The sequence below is a fragment of the Narcine bancroftii genome, chromosome 4 (genome assembly GCF_036971445.1).
Source record: "Narcine bancroftii isolate sNarBan1 chromosome 4, sNarBan1.hap1, whole genome shotgun sequence".
NCBI classification, from domain to species: Eukaryota; Metazoa; Chordata; class Chondrichthyes; order Torpediniformes; family Narcinidae; genus Narcine; species Narcine bancroftii.
This window is the reverse complement of record NC_091472.1, coordinates 262,920,365-262,935,924: the sequence shown is the minus strand read 5'-3', so window position 1 is coordinate 262,935,924 and position 15,560 is coordinate 262,920,365. Positions and strand designations below refer to the sequence as shown.

Genomic DNA, 15,560 nt, shown 5'->3' with positions numbered 1-15,560 from the left:
AGCATTCCAGGGTTGGGTGTGGCCATCTTGATTCATGTGCACGTGTGCAAGTCTTTGGTGGGTTCACGTATTGGAGTTTGGTTGGTGAATGTGCAAGAGATAAGTAGTGTCCTAACAATATTGAATTTGCACCCTTAACTCTTGCGCCTGCACAAACTGAGTCAGATAGGTCTAGTTTCCAGATCTGCTGACAACACAAATCTGGGCAGTAATATTCATTGTGAACATGATGCAGAGACACTTCAGGTACATATAGTTGGTACAGGTGAATGGTTGAGGACATGAGAGGGAGAAAAAAATTGATTTAGATGGAGAGGAATCAGGTGTTAATGTTCAGAGGGATCAACATATCCGTGCATACAATGTGCAAGGACAACAGACAGTTAGGAAGGTGCTATGTGGGAAGAGAAACATGTTCAGAAGTTTCAAAGAACAATGAGTCTGGAGACAAGCTGAACACAAGAAGGATCTTTATTAAAAACACAAACAAGGGAATTGCAACAGTGATAACACACACTCGTACTCTCAATCATTCAACACAGTATAATCAGTCACATTGTACTTAACACTATTGAAACTAGTAACTGTGTACAGACACATAATAACCAAAGATTGCAATATATTAACTGCAATTCCTTGTCTAACATAGGCATATCTACAACACTAATGTACAACAGCCCCGATCCCCATGTAGTGCATGCCTTACCAATGACTTCTCCAGTAATTTCTAGTTTGCATCCTGGAGTAAAGCAGGGCTTGTCTCAGGACCAAAGAGCAAAAGGTAAAGAGCTAATCAAAATGGTGTACTTTATAGAGCAGTAAACAGACTTGCCAAGGCAAATAGCGCCTTTGGAAGACTACACAAAAGAGTCTGGAAAAACAACCAACTGAAAAACCTCACAAAGATAAGCGTATACAGAGCCGTTGTCATACCCACACTCCTGTTCGGCTCCGAATCATGGGTCCTCTACCGGCATCACCTACGGCTCCTAGAACGCTTCCACCAGCGTTGTCTCCGCTCCATCCTCAACATCCAATGGAGCGCTTTCATCCCTAACGTCGAAGTACTCGAGATGGCAGAGGTCGACAGCATCGAGTCCACGCTGCTGAAGATCCAGCTGTGCTGGGTGGGTCACGTCTCCAGAATTGAGGACCATCGCCTTCCCAAGATCGTGTTATATGGCGAGCTCTCCACTGGCCACCGTGACAGAGGTGCACCAAAGAAAAGGTACAAGGACTGCCTAAAGAAATCTCTTGGTGCCTGCCACATTGACCACCGCCAGTGGGCTGATATCGCCTCAAACTGTGCATCTTGGCGCCACAGTTTGGCGGGCAGCAACCTCCTTTGAAGAAGACCGCAGAGCCCACCTCACTGACAAAAAGCAAAGGAGGAAAAACCCAACACCCAACCCCAACCAACCAATTTTCCCCTGCAGCCGCTGCAACCGTGTCTGCCTGTCCCGCATTGGACTTGTCAGCCACAAACGAGCCTGCAGCTGACGTGGACTTTTACCCCCTCCATAAATCTTTGTCCGCGAAGCCAAGCCAAAGAAACTGGTAATCACTAGATGATTAAAGGGGCCAATGGTCAGGTGGATGGAATCTTGGGTGGATGGAATCTTGATTGACAGGTGATGCAGCTTCCAACTAGGTTCCAGATAGAGAGGTCAAGAAACCCTCCACAATCCTACCAGATTCCAAATGGAGAGGTTACACAACCCTCCACAATCCACACTACAGGAGGTAAACAATACATTAGCCTTTATTACAAGAGTGTAAAGATGGAATCCCTTCCCTCCCAAAAGAAGGATATACATTATTTACAGTAAAGCATGCAGCGAAGGCTAAAAGTGATTACATCCAAAAGGGAGAGAGATTCAGCTTTCTGGATCTATGCTTTCTAGTTTAGATGAATAAAAAAAAATAAAAAATTTGACAAGTAGATGCTGGCATGTTTTCTGCTGGCTGGCACAAAAGGGTCAATCATTTAAGAAAGACAAGGGATAATTTCTTTATCAAGAGAATCCTTGGAAGAGAATCTCCTTTGCTGAATATATGCGGATAGAATTGAGACAACAGACTGAAGTTGCTGGAATCTAAGGAGAAAGAAAATACTGTGGGACAATCTCAGTGGGTCAGGCAACATCTGTAGAGGTAAATGGGTAATTAATTAAAAAAAAATACAACATGGTAACAAGCCATTTCGGCCCAAGAGTCCATGCCACCCATTTTTCACCCAATTAACATAAACCATTTTGAACAGTGGGAGGAAACAAGATATCTCGAGAAAAACCCACACAGACATAGGGAGATAGTATAACTCCTTGTAAATAGCACAGGATTTGAACCCTGGTTTTGATCGCTGGCGCTGTAAAGACATTGCACTAACCAATATGCCAACCATGCCACCCAGTTTTGGGTTGAGAAGCTTCATCTGGACTTGGATTTGAGAGGATGAAGGAAATATGGGCCTGGTTCAGGAAAGTAGTGTAAGCTAGAATATCAGCCACAAACTTAATCAAGACAAGTGAAGTATATCCAACTTGCTAGTTGAGTCAATGGTGAAGAAGGCAAATGCAATGCTGACATTCATTTCAACATGATGAGAATATAAGAGCAGGGATGTGATGTTGAGGCTTTATAAGGCACTGGTAAGACATAGAAAATAGGTGCAGGAGTAGGCCATTTGGTCCTTCACGCCTACACTGCCAATCAATATGATCATAGCTGATCAGTCCTCGGTTCCTGCCTTCCCCCATACCTCTGTTCCCTTTAGCCATAAGGGCCAAATCTAACCTACTCTTAAGTATTGATAAGGAACCGGCCTCAACTACTTCCTGTGGCAAAGAATTCCACAGATCAACCACTCTCCGAGAAGAAATTTTTTCTCAGCTCAGTCCTAAACCCCACCCCCCCCCCCCCCCCCCCCACCCCCACCAAATCCTTAAACTGTGACCTCTGGTTCTAGTTTTTCCCAACATTGGAAACTACCTTCCTGCATCTAGTCTCACTAAACCAATGGTTCTCAACCTTTTTGTTTCTACTCACATCCCACTTTAAGTAGCCCCTATGCCATCAGTGCTCTGTGATTAGTAAGGGATTGCTTAAGGTGGTTTGTAAGAGGGAAGGGAAGGCTGAGAATCTTAGCTCTAGACCCAATTGTTACTGAAATATTTTGCTTGAGAAAAATTGTCATTGGCCCATTTCCTTTGGAATTATGAAACCCTGAACAGAACGAGTCAATTAAGGATGATTAAAACAGTGGTTTTCAAACATTTTCTTTCCACCCACATACCACCTTAAACAATCCCTTACTAATCACAGAGTATCTATTGTATAGGGATTACTTAAAGTGGTATGTGAGTGGAAAGAAAAATGTTGAGAACCACTGGTCTAAAGCCTTAAGAATTTTATATGTTTCTATAAGATCCCCCCACTCCCCCTCAATATTCCAAATTCCAGAGAATACAAACCTAGTATATCAATATGCAAGTCCTTCCATCCCTGGTATCAGTCTAGTGAACCTCACTTGGAGTATTGTGAGCTGTTTTTGGCTCTTAATTAAGAAAGGATGTGTGACATTGTCAGAGGAGATTCACAAAGATGAAAAGAATGAAAGGGTTATCATATGAGGAGTGTTTGACAGCTCTCGGCATGTATTCACTGGAATTTTTGGAATATGAGGGGGATCTCAGAAATATTTTGAATATGAAAGGCATGGATGGAGTAGATGTATAAAGGTTGTTTCCCATGATGGGGGAATTCTAGAACAAGAGGGCATAAATTGAGCATTGAAGGGCATCTGCTTGGAACAGAGATGCAGGAGAATTTCTTCAGCCAGAGGTGGTAAATCTGTTGCCACAGGCAGATGGGTGAATTTAAGGCAGAGATTGATAGGTTCTCAATTAGCCAGGGCATGAAAGGATATGGGAAGAAGGGGCAGCAGTGGGGCTGAGTAGGGAAATGGATTAGCTCATGAATAAATAATAGGGCAGACTCGATGGGCTGGATGGCCTATTTCTACTCCTATGCCTTGTGGTCTTATGGTCTAATTTAACAATTGCATGCAGAGGTTTTAATGTAGAAGCAAGCACTAGTAATTTCCAGATCCCTCAATATAAAAATGGGCTAAATTCAATAATAGAAATTATCATTCTCTAGGATTTTGTATTAATTTAGGCTTTCTGTTTACTATAGAAACAAGAATATATGGGGCCATATACATAAGAGCACGATTACAAGAAATGTCAAGCATCCTGTGACAGAATATGTTGTGTTTTATATTGTATATAGATATGCTTTTGGGAGATAAATTGTGGCAAGTTTTTTTAAGTGTAGGTCACATACAAACACTTCAGAACAGATCTCATTTAAAATACTGGCGCTCTGCTCAAGCCAGACAGGGTGGCTCTGAGTGCCTTTGCAAAAGCTTTAGGGAGTGCCTATAGAGACTTCATTAATGGATTGTTGTTTTGAAAAGCAACAGATGAAAGAACTCGGAGGATTAGGTCCAGAGACACAGGCTGTTTCTAAGGGGGTCATGTGGTTTTGCAAGCAGAGAGTCAAATAGGATTTTCTCTCAGAGAAAATTCAGTTCTGCAGTTCTATAGTTCAGCAACAGCAGCTGGGACTGGAACAGGACAAGCTGGCAAGCTTGTGGAAAAACCCCATTTTGAAGACAGGTTGTGAGTTCTTAGTTCAGCCTGTTCAAAGCCCTTGTGGTCCATACAAGAGGAGAGGACTGGCTGCATAATGTTTCATTTGAAAAAAGAGAAACAAAATGAAACTCTGTGATGACCTGAAAGAAAGAGATTATCATCTGGAAAACCCTGATGGGGCAAGTTTCTTCTGCAAGACACTGACGTGGCTGATTAGAAGGGATCGGTTTGTGTCCAGCGAACAACAAATCTCTCCCTGAAAACCAACAAGAACCTTCCTGAGTGCTAACCATTTCCCTTTCAAGCACCAAAGCCTGGTGAACTTCATAAATGTTAAATTCTGTGCACAGAACAAGAATTGCCTGCATCCAATGAACTTGGAGGAATGAGAAGTGAGATTGGACTGTGAATCAAAGAATTTTTCTAAACTTACACATACCTTGTATACACATGCGTTTAGAATTAGAAGAGGGTTAAGTTAGGTTAGTTAACTTAATAGTGATAAGTTAAAGTTTGATCTTGTTTTCATGTTTAAAGATAATTAAAAGCAACTTTTGTTTAAGTAACCATTTGTCTCGGTGAATATCTATTGCTGCTGGGCTTTGGGGTCCTCTGTGCTCTTAACACATCCTCAGAAATAAAAAGAAAGCAACTTTCATAGGGGAGGAGTTACCAAGAATCTCACGGTTTCTGATATTGTGAAGATAAATTGCAAAGTTCAGACCATACGATCAATTGCACTGGAGTTGTGTCAAACAAATTTAATGTTGTTGCATATTGTACAAGTATACTTAATTAAAAAAAAATAAAAGCAGGAAAACTGTCTTAATTATGATTTATAGAAACAATGGTGAAGTGGTGAATACAGGCTCAATTTTAAGATTTATGAAAAATTTGAACACGTACATGGTTGGGAGGGGTATGGAGAGCTATGAACTGGGTGCAGGTCAATGGGACTAGGCACAATAATAGCTTTGCACAGACTAGAAGGGCCTATTTTCAATGCTGTAATTGTCTATGCTTCTATAATGCAAGAACAAGTTGAAGATTGAGAAGACAGTGTTCACCTCCACCATTCATTTAGATCACCTGATCTTGGAGACAGTCATCATCTTCTTTATCAAATTCTATTCATTCTCTTACAGAGTATTGCCTCAATTTATTTTAAGATTCAACCCCAAATTAACAGCCAGCCTTCTGGGTTGGAAAATTCCAAGAATCTGCAATATTGAGTAAAACAGTCTTTTGATTGGTTTAAAAAAATTGTTTTTGGGCCTTATTGACTTTCAAACAATGCTGCAATTCAGGTTAATGGGAATATCCAAATACACAGGTTAGATAAAGAGTGGGCTCTGAAATGTATTCAGAATATTTTTTCTTCATGAATGTTGTGTTTGTTTTTCATTATTTTATGAAGCAGTTATAGACATACTTTCTGTACACTTTGTGACTCAATGTTCTGTTGTTATTTATAAAACTGAAATCTAACACCGGTCAAGCAAAAACAAGTGTAAAAGAAACAGCTGATGAGTATTTTGGACAACACCGTGTTGAAGGAGAATCTCTTTAAACACAGTATTTTAAAAAAAAACAAAGAGTGATACCTAAACGTAGCTGCAGGGAACACAGAAAGCAATGACCCTGAAGGACCTTACATGCTGCTAAGTAAAAAGCAACTTCAGATGATCCTGTAGGCCAATGTAACAACTCCCTCCCCCAACCTCCTTGTAACAATTCTCGGAAAAAAAATACAGCTTCCTGTTTCTTCTCCCTCCCTCCCTCCTCCCCCCCCCCATAAAAACTGAATGTCAATGATCTTGCACTCTACCATTCTCATTTGAAAGAAGAAATTTTCTTCCTTAATTAAATACTGATCTGAAACCAGAATTTTAAGAGACTTTCACAAAGCTGCACTGTTTTCTTATTCATTTAGCCTGTTTTCAGAAATCCAAACCGGCCATCCACTTTAACCTGCAATCATATCCATACCCATATAGTTCAGAACATGCAAGGTCACTGGAAGAAAACATTTGACCAACACAGAAACCAGGTTCCACAGCAGGTCTTTGTTTGGTCAGATGTAAATCATGAAAAGTAAAAGACACAAAATGCTGGAGAAGTTCAGCAGGTCAAACAGTGTCCTTAATGTAGTAATAATAGAAGTACATAACCAAAGTTAAGGGCATGAGCCCTTCATCTTGGTATGAGAGAACACCAGCAGGAATCTGAACAAAAGGGTAGGGGTGAGGGGGTGTAGAGCTCGTCGAAAGAATCAAAGACTTGTTGATCCAAACCAAGGCTTTTATTAGCAAAAGACAGGAGCTCTTCACAGGTGGCTGACCAGTCCGGAATGATCTGACCTGGCTAGGGACACAACCCTTTAAGGCCCAGACAGTAGGTGTGGCTTAGCTCTCAGACAATCGCTGTAAGCACAGTCTAGATACTGTAACTATATACACTATATACATTGGTGATAGATCTGTACTATCACAGGGGGAGTGGCAAAGGCAGGAGATGATAGGTGGATGAGGGGAGGGAGGGATGGCTGGGTGGGTAAAGGAGGGGAGAAATGGAAAGGGGGGAGGGGAAAGAAAAGGCGAGCATGTTTAGCAGAAATCAGAGAAATCAATGTTAATGCTATTTGGCTGGAGAGTGCCCAGATGGAAGGTATTGTTCCTCCAATCTGTGGGTGGTCAGGGTGGGGTAGTGCAAAAGGCCATGGATAGACATGCGAGTCTGGGAGTGTGACTCAGAATTCAAATGGTTGACTACTGGGAGGTCACTGTGGTTACAGACGAAGAGGAGGTGCTCAACGAAGCGATCTTCCAATCTGCAACCGGACTCTCCGATGTCGAACACCATAAGGGATCACCAGATGCAGTAGGTGCAACTGGGAGGTTGCTGTGGTTGTGGATGGAGAGGAGGTGCTCTCTACCATCACCCTCTTCCACCTGGAAGAACTTGTTCTCACACTAAATAACTTCTCCTTTAACTCATCTCACTTCCTCCAAATTAAAGGATTAGCCATGGGTACCCGCATGGGTCCCAGCCACACCTGCCTGTTTGTGGGCTTTGTGGAGCAATCTATGCTACAAGCCTACACAGGCAAGATTCCTCAGCTCTTTCTCCGATGTATTGATGACTACATCGGGGCTGCCTCATGCACCCGCAATGAGCTTGTCAACTTCATTCACTTTGCGTGCAACTTCCACCCTGATCCCATACTCACCTGGTCCATTTTAAATAACACTCTCCCCTTCCTGGATCTCTGTCTCCATCTTGGGAGACATGCTTTTCACTGACATATATTACAACCAACAACTACCTTGACTACACTTCCTCACACCCTGTCCACTGCAAGGATTCCATTCCCTTCTCTCAAATTCTCTGTTCCCAAGATGAGGTCTTCCAGTCCAGATCTTTTGAAATGTCTCCTCCTCCCTCAAAAGTGGCTTCCCCTTCACCACTATCAACTCAGCCCTCACCTGCAATTCCTCTATTTCCTGCTCATCTGTCTTGGACCCCTCTGTCTCCGGATCCAACAAATATAAAATCCTCCTCGCCCTTGCACCCTACTAGCCTCCACATCCAAAATATTATCCTCTGGAATTTCCAGCACTTACAACAGGATCCCACTGGCAGACACATTTTTTCCTGTCTTCCCCTCTTGGCCTTCTGCATGTACCATTCCCTCCGTGATTCCCTTGAGCATTCATCCCTCCCGTCTATCACCACCCACCCACTCCCCCCACCCCCCCAACCCCGGCACCTTCCACTGTGGCTGCAGGAGGTGCAACACCTGTGCCCATACTTTTTCTCTCACAACATTCCGGGGCCCCAAAGTTTCAAGTGAAATGACACTTCAATTACATATCTGCAAGATTTATTTACTGCATTCAGTGCTCTCTCTGTGGCATTCTCTACATTGGAGAGACTGGTCACAGACTGGGTGATCACTTCACTGAGTAGCTCCTCTCTGTCTGCAATCACAATGACCTCCCAGTAGCTAACCATTTCAATTCTGAATTACAATCCCAGACTCACATGTCTGTCCATGGCCTTTTGCATTATCCCACCCCGAACCTGCAGATCAGAGAAACAACATCTTATCTTCCATCTGGGTACTCTCCAGCCAAATGGCATTAACATTGATTTCTCTGCTTTCAGCTAAACTTGCTCGCCTTTTCTTTCCCCTCCACCTTTCCTGTCTTTTTTTAGTTCTCCCCTCCCTTCCCCTTTACCCACCTAGCCATCCCTCCTCCCCCTTATTGCTACCTTCCCTTCCCTCCCCTCATCCACCTGTCATCTCCTGCCTTTGCCACCTCCCCTCCCTGCTACCCTCTTTGTTCAGACGCCTGCCAGCATTCTCTCATACTTTGATGAAGGGCTCAAGCCTGAAACATCGCTCATGTACTTCTTTTTCTTTTCTTTGGCTTGGCTTCGTGGATGAAGATTTATGGAGGGGTAATGTCCACGTCAGCTGCAGGCTTGTTTGTGGCTGACAAGTCCGATGCGGGACAGGCAGACACGGTTGCAGCGGTTGCAAGGGAAAATTGGTTGGTTGGGGTTGGGTTTTTCCTCCTTTGTCTTTTGTCAGTGAGGTGGGCTCTGCGGTTTTCTTCAAAGGAGGTTGCTGCCCGCCGAACTGTGAGGCGCCGAGTTGCACGGTTTGAGGCGATATCAGCCCACTGGCAGTGGTCAATGTGGCAGGCACCAAGAGATTTCTTTAGGTAGTCCTTGTACCTCTTCTTTGGTGCACCTGTCACGGTGGCCAGTGGAGAGCTCACCATATAACACGATCTTGGGAAGGCGGTGGTCCTCCATTCTGGAGACGTGACCTACCCAGCGCAGTTGGATCTTCAGCAGTGTGGATTCGATGCTGTCGGCCTCTGCCATCTCGAGTACTTCGATGTTAGGGATGAAGTCGCTCCAATGAATGTTGAGGATGGAGCGGAGACAACGCTGGTGGATGTGTTCTAGGAGCCGTAGGTGATGCCGGTAGAGGATCCATGATTCAGAGCCGAACAGGAGTGTGGGTATGACAACGGCTCTGTATAGGCTAATCTTTGTGAGGTTTTTCAGTTGGTTGTTTTTCCAGACTCTTTTGTGTAGTCTTCCAAAGGCGCTATTTGCCTTGGCAAGTCTGTTGTCTATCTCGTTGTCAATCCTTGCATCCGATGAAATGGTGCAGCCGAGATAGGTAAACTGGTTGACCGTTTTGAGTTTTGTGTGCCCGATGGAGATGTGGGGGGGCTGGTAGTCATGGTGGGGACCTGGCTGATGGGAGGACCTCAGTTTTCTTCCGGCTGACTTCCATTTCTTCTACCATTGCTACTTAAAGGACACTGTTTGACCTGCTGAGCTTCTCCAGCATTTTGTGTTTTTTTTTAAAATTTGGTCAGTAGTGGTGTATCCCATCCCATTGCATCAATATTGATATGAAGTCACTTGCAGGATATTGGTACAATTTGCAATGCCAGCATTCCTTGTCTGTGCCGAATTATTCCCAAACTCATTTGGTAGTTAAGGGTTTGGGTTAAACCCAGACTGCTGGATTTGTTACACAGAGGTCGATCTGGACAAGGATGGTAAATTGTCTTCCTCAAATAATACCAGTTTTCTTACAACAACTTAACGCTTTATGGCTATCATTACCAAGACTGATTTAATCCCAGATTTGTTTAATGAGTTGAATTTAAATTCCCCAGCTGTTGTGGTGGGATTCAAACATATTGCTGACTCAATGGTCCAGAACCAATCCAGTAATTTAACCATACCATCAGAGAATCATTATGGTGAGAACAGCTGCCTTTAATATTTTAGCTGTCGGTAAATTTTATTTTCCTTTTGTCTTCACTCAGTGTGAAGGAAAAGGTATTAAACCCAGTACACGTTTGCTTTACAAATTGGCAAACATTTAAACAGATCCAATGACTGAATTGAGCCAATATTACTGATTGCAGAGAAACTATTCTTAATTCACATTGGGGCTCTAAGTTTAAGAAAACAAACTTGGATGCAGCATTATTTAAACAAAGAAACTATTTAAATATGTCATCTTTATTCTAAAATGAATGGAAAGCAAGATAATATCTGGTTGAGAATACAATTTTATTTGGAAAAAGTATGTCAGCTGATTTAAATTTATCTGGGCTATAATCCCATGTAATTGCCTTTGCTCTTCTTATTGCCAGAAGACCTGTACTTATAAATGGAAGGATGCTGTCCCTCCTACACATACTCATTGGTTATCTGATGTGATGGCGTGCTTGACTCTGCAAAAATTAGATGCTCTACTAATGTAATGAACCTTAATTTTCTAAATTTGGGGTTCTTTCCTTAATTATTTTTAGAATTTATACGATTATTGGATCCCATTTTATGGCTAGTTGTCCTTTCTTTAATGCATTAATGGAACATTCAAATTTAATCATAATTTCATAATGGGAGGGTGAGATTATTAGAATAGTTATTTTATATACATTTTTTGTAGGGTCTTTACAGCTATTTGTTAATATACATTTGGGGTATGAATGAGTGAGAAAGAGAATACAATGTAATATGGTTGATATACAAATGTAAACATATAGAGAGGGGCAGCACAGTTAATGTAGCTGTTCAAACAATGCTGTGACGGCACCTGCCTTCGGGACCGGGATTCAAATCCAATACTGTCTGTAAGGAGTTTGTACATTCTCCCTGCATCTGTGAGGGTTTTCCCCAGGGGTCAAGTTTCCTCCCTCCACCTGTTAAAAACATACCAGGGGTTGTAGGTCAGTTGGTGTAATTGGATGGCACAGGTTCATGGGCCGAAAGGGCCTGTTAAGGTGCTGTATATCTAAATTTAATTTTAAATTAGAAATTTCTTGTAGCTAATACTGTTAAGCAACAAAAATTATGTTGCTCAATTGTTCATGACAATTGCGGTTGGAATTAAGCTATATGGAGCAGAACAATCAAAATCCAATTGATTTTTACTGCTCCTCAACCAAAATGAGCAGGACTACTTATTCCTCGAGATCAATGGTTCTCAACCTTTTTCTTTCCATTCACTTACCACTTTAAGTATTCCCTATGCCATAGGTGCTCTGTGATTAGTAAGGGATTGCTTAAGGTGATATGTGGGTGGAAAGAAAAAGTTTGAAAACCACTGTTTTAATTGTACCTAATTGACTCGTTATATGCACGGTTCATAATTCCAAAGGAAATGGGCCAATGACAATTTTTCTCAAGCAAAATATGTCAGTGACAATTGGGTCTAGAGCAGCGATTCTCAACCTTCTCTTCCCATTCACATACCATCTTAAGCAATCCCTTACTAATCACGGAGCACCGATGTCATCGGGATAACTTAAAATGATACGCGAGTGGGAAAAAAAATGAGAATCACTGCTCTCGATTAAAGTTAACAAAATTGCTACTCTGACCATTTACCCTCACTTGCCATAATTGAATCACAAAACAGAAATCTCATTAGCAGTCTTACATCGTTAAATGCAAGCAGTTCAGACTTTACCCGGGTCTTTTATCGGAACCCCAGGACCATACCACGATCTTAGAAATAATTTTTCATACTTGCAGTACAAATCTGGCAGTGCAATTTCAGTTCATTGTTCTGACTAGGATGGGAATACTCTTGATCGATTTACTTCTCCCTCTGTTACTAGAAGAGGAGGCAAGTGACAACACAGGGATTTTCACTATTAGAACCCATGATAATTAGTATCGGTAGTAGATCATCAGTTCCCATGGTAAATTAGTGACTGCCACCATAATAAATGTGGCTGATTGGCTTAACAATGAATCACATTTGAAGGATAGTGTAGCACTACTTTAGAGTCTAGATTTTAACCAGATCTACCGTTTATTCTGGAGTAAAACATGAAAGTCTGCAGATGCAGTGATTGAAATAAAAAAAACAATGCTGGAGAAACTCAGCAAATGAAGCAGCATATTTTATGTAGCAAAGATCAAGGTATGATGAAGGGCTCAAGCTTGAAACATTGATTATATAAAGTATGGTTTGACCTGCTGAGTTTCTCCAGCATTGTGTTTTTACTACCATTTAGTCTCACTGTTGCATAAAAGGCTTTTGAGTGATCTTATAGAAGATTACAAAATTATGAGCTATGTAGATATGATTGGATTTTTTTCCTCTGCCAGAGCAGAAGAGTCTCCAACTAGATGGTACAAGTTTAAGGTGAGGGGGTGGGGGGGGAAGAGAAGAAGTTTAACGGAAATCTGAAGTGTAAAAAAACAAACTGCTGGAGGAATAAAGGAGCACAAGCAGCATTTGTGGAGATGAAAGAATAGTTCAGTTTTGAGACAAGGCCCTCGATCAGCACTGAAAGTGTTTCTTCTTTGGCTTGGCTTCGCGGACGAAGATTTATGGAGGGGGTAAAAAGTCCACGTCAGCTGCAGGCTCGTTTGTGGCTGACCAGTCCGATGCGGGACAGGCAGACACGATTGCAGCGGTTGCAAGGGAAAATTGGTTGGTTGGGGTTGGGTGTTGGGTTTTTCCTCCTTTGCCTTTTGTCAGTGAGGTGGGCTCTGCGGTCTTCTTCAAAGGAGGCTGCTGCCCGCCAAACTGTGAGGCGCCAAGATGCACGGTTTGAGGCGTTATCAGCCCACTGGCGGTGGTCAATGTGGCAGGCACCAAGAGATTTCTTTAGGCAGTCCTTGTACCTTTTCTTTGGTGCACCTCTGTCACGGTGGCCAGTGGAGAGCTCGCCATACAATACGATCTTGGGAAGGCGATGGTCCTCCATTCTGGAGACGTGACCCATCCAGCGCAGCTGTAGTAAGAAGTGTCGACAGCATCGAGTCCACGCTGCTGAAGATCCAGCTGCGCTGGATGGGTCACGTCTCCAGAATGGAGGACCATCGCCTTCCCAAGATCGTATTATATGGCGAGCTCTCCACTGGCCACCGTGACAGAGGTGCACCAAAGAAAAGGTACAAGGACTGCCTAAAGAAATCTCTTGGTGCCTGCCACATTGACCACCGCCAGTGGGCTGATAACGCCTCAAACCGTGCATCTTGGCGCCTCACAGTTTGGCGGGCAGCAGCCTCCTTTGAAGAAGACCGCAGAGCCCACCTCACTGACAAAAGGCAAAGGAGGAAAAACCCAACACCCAACCCCAACCAACCAATTTTCCCTTGCAACCGCTGCAATCGTGTCTGCCTGTCCCGCATCGGACTGGTCAGCCACAAACGAGCCTGCAGCTGACGTGGACTTTTTACCCCCTCCATAAATCTTCGTCCGCGAAGCCAAGCCAAAGAAGAAAGAAGAGTAAGAAGATAACCAGTAGAAAGGAGTTGAGAGGGAGGAGTCAGCTGAGGTGGGATAATATAAAGGGAGGTAGAAAGTAGAGGTGACAAGTGGAACCAGATAAGGGAGGAGCAGGTTTTTTTTCCCCCCCATACAGCATTGTTAACATCTGGAACACACTGCCCTGAAGCAGGCACAATGACAACATTTAAAAGGCATTTGGGCAGGTACTTGGAAATGAAAGCAGAAGGAATATATGCAAATAGAATTGGTGGTTGATAGCATCACAGTTAAAATGAACTGTTAAGAGCCCATTTTAATGCATTTGATTCACAACTCCGGTGTAAATCTGTTTCATGACCTTGAAGTGACTGATTCTGAGGTGAGGTATAGAGAGGTGGGGGTGGGCACAAGGAATAATGGGTCAAATCTAGTAAAATGTCTGAAGTATTTGCTGAACAATTTTATACATTTCACCAAAAAAAACCTTAAAAAGAGGCCCAAGGCAGAAAAGGAAAAAAATAGAAAGAAAATCTGTGTTCCAGGAGGAACCACTCACTCACACCACTGCCTTGGGTTGAAAACAGTCAGCAAGATCATTTCATGCATTCCCTTCTCAACACAAGCAGTATCTTCCAATAATGCAAACACATCAACTCAGGCAGACAAAAAGTTTCAAACCACCAGAATTTGCTGAATTAAGTTAATTTACCATATCCTAGCCAAACACAGTATAGGTATTGAGCTTTGGCAACTGATTTCAAACTGTACAATGCCTCAAACGTATTAGACAGTGCAATGTGGGATCGTGACATCTATGGAAGGCTAAGCAGCTTATTGGGTTACTTTAGGCTTTAAATAAAAAAGCTGAAAGAAAGGAGTTTTAAAAAAAAAGCACAAGAGTTTGCTGTTCTTTAAAAAAATGGTGGAAATTCCAACCTCAAGGTTCAGGCGAAGTTCAATTCACAAGGCAGGAATTGGCGTTCACCCAGTCACTCACCGCTGCCTTGCCTCTCTTCGCCGCGCTGGTCAACACTGTAGCGAGCCCCCCACCCCGGGCCAATCTCTCTATCATCCCCTATTTCAGTCCGCTCTCCTTCTCCCAGTATAATACAGATGCCCTCATTTTTCTTTCCAGTATCAAAAGGGACGGCCTCCGTCCTCTTTGATCCCACTGAACGAACCTGCCCTCCTCCAAATCGGCTCTCTCCCCCACCAGCTGGTGCTGTAAGTAGCAGGCAAAGTGCTGCTGCCTCAGCGTGGATAAATCCTGCTCAACACTGAATCTCCTCCCTCCCCCCCCTTCCTCCTCTTTTATACTGACAGCTCGGCCTGACGCTTGCGAAATGGACTGGTCCAGCCACCAGTCAGGTGGCTGCGTGGGGCTGTTGGCGTGGTGTCTCCCACGGCGACCCCCTCACGACAGCTGGGGGCCGGGACCCTCTCCTCGCCCCCTTTTTGGCCTCGTCTTTCCAATGAGCGCTGGTCGCAATGTGCCGCGCTCCTGCCGACCCAATGCTTCTGGCACACCAGCGAGCCCCACGGCCGTCTGCTCCGTTGGTCGCTCCTGGTTCCACTGACAAGCCTGCGTGCCTCGTGTGAGCAATGAGCCTGGGTGTATTTTTGGGCGC

At 43.4% G+C, this 15,560-nt stretch overlaps 1 protein-coding gene across 3 annotated transcripts in view; it reads right to left on the bottom strand.

The window, feature by feature from the left end:
* The window catches only part of LOC138761912 (ras-related protein M-Ras), a 72,851-nt gene extending 57,635 nt beyond the window's left edge, over positions 1-15,216 (bottom strand). The window contains exons 1-2 of one of the 3 annotated variants that reach the window (XM_069934861.1): positions 14,869-15,216; positions 12,234-12,321 (exon numbers count right to left, since the gene is read on the bottom strand). The gene's annotated coding sequence lies outside the window, so the exon portion shown is untranslated. The remainder of the gene's footprint in view (positions 1-12,233; positions 12,322-14,868) is intronic. The other 2 variants (XM_069934860.1, XM_069934862.1) reach the window with 2 other exon arrangements.
* Positions 15,217-15,560: the final 344 nt, after the last annotated feature.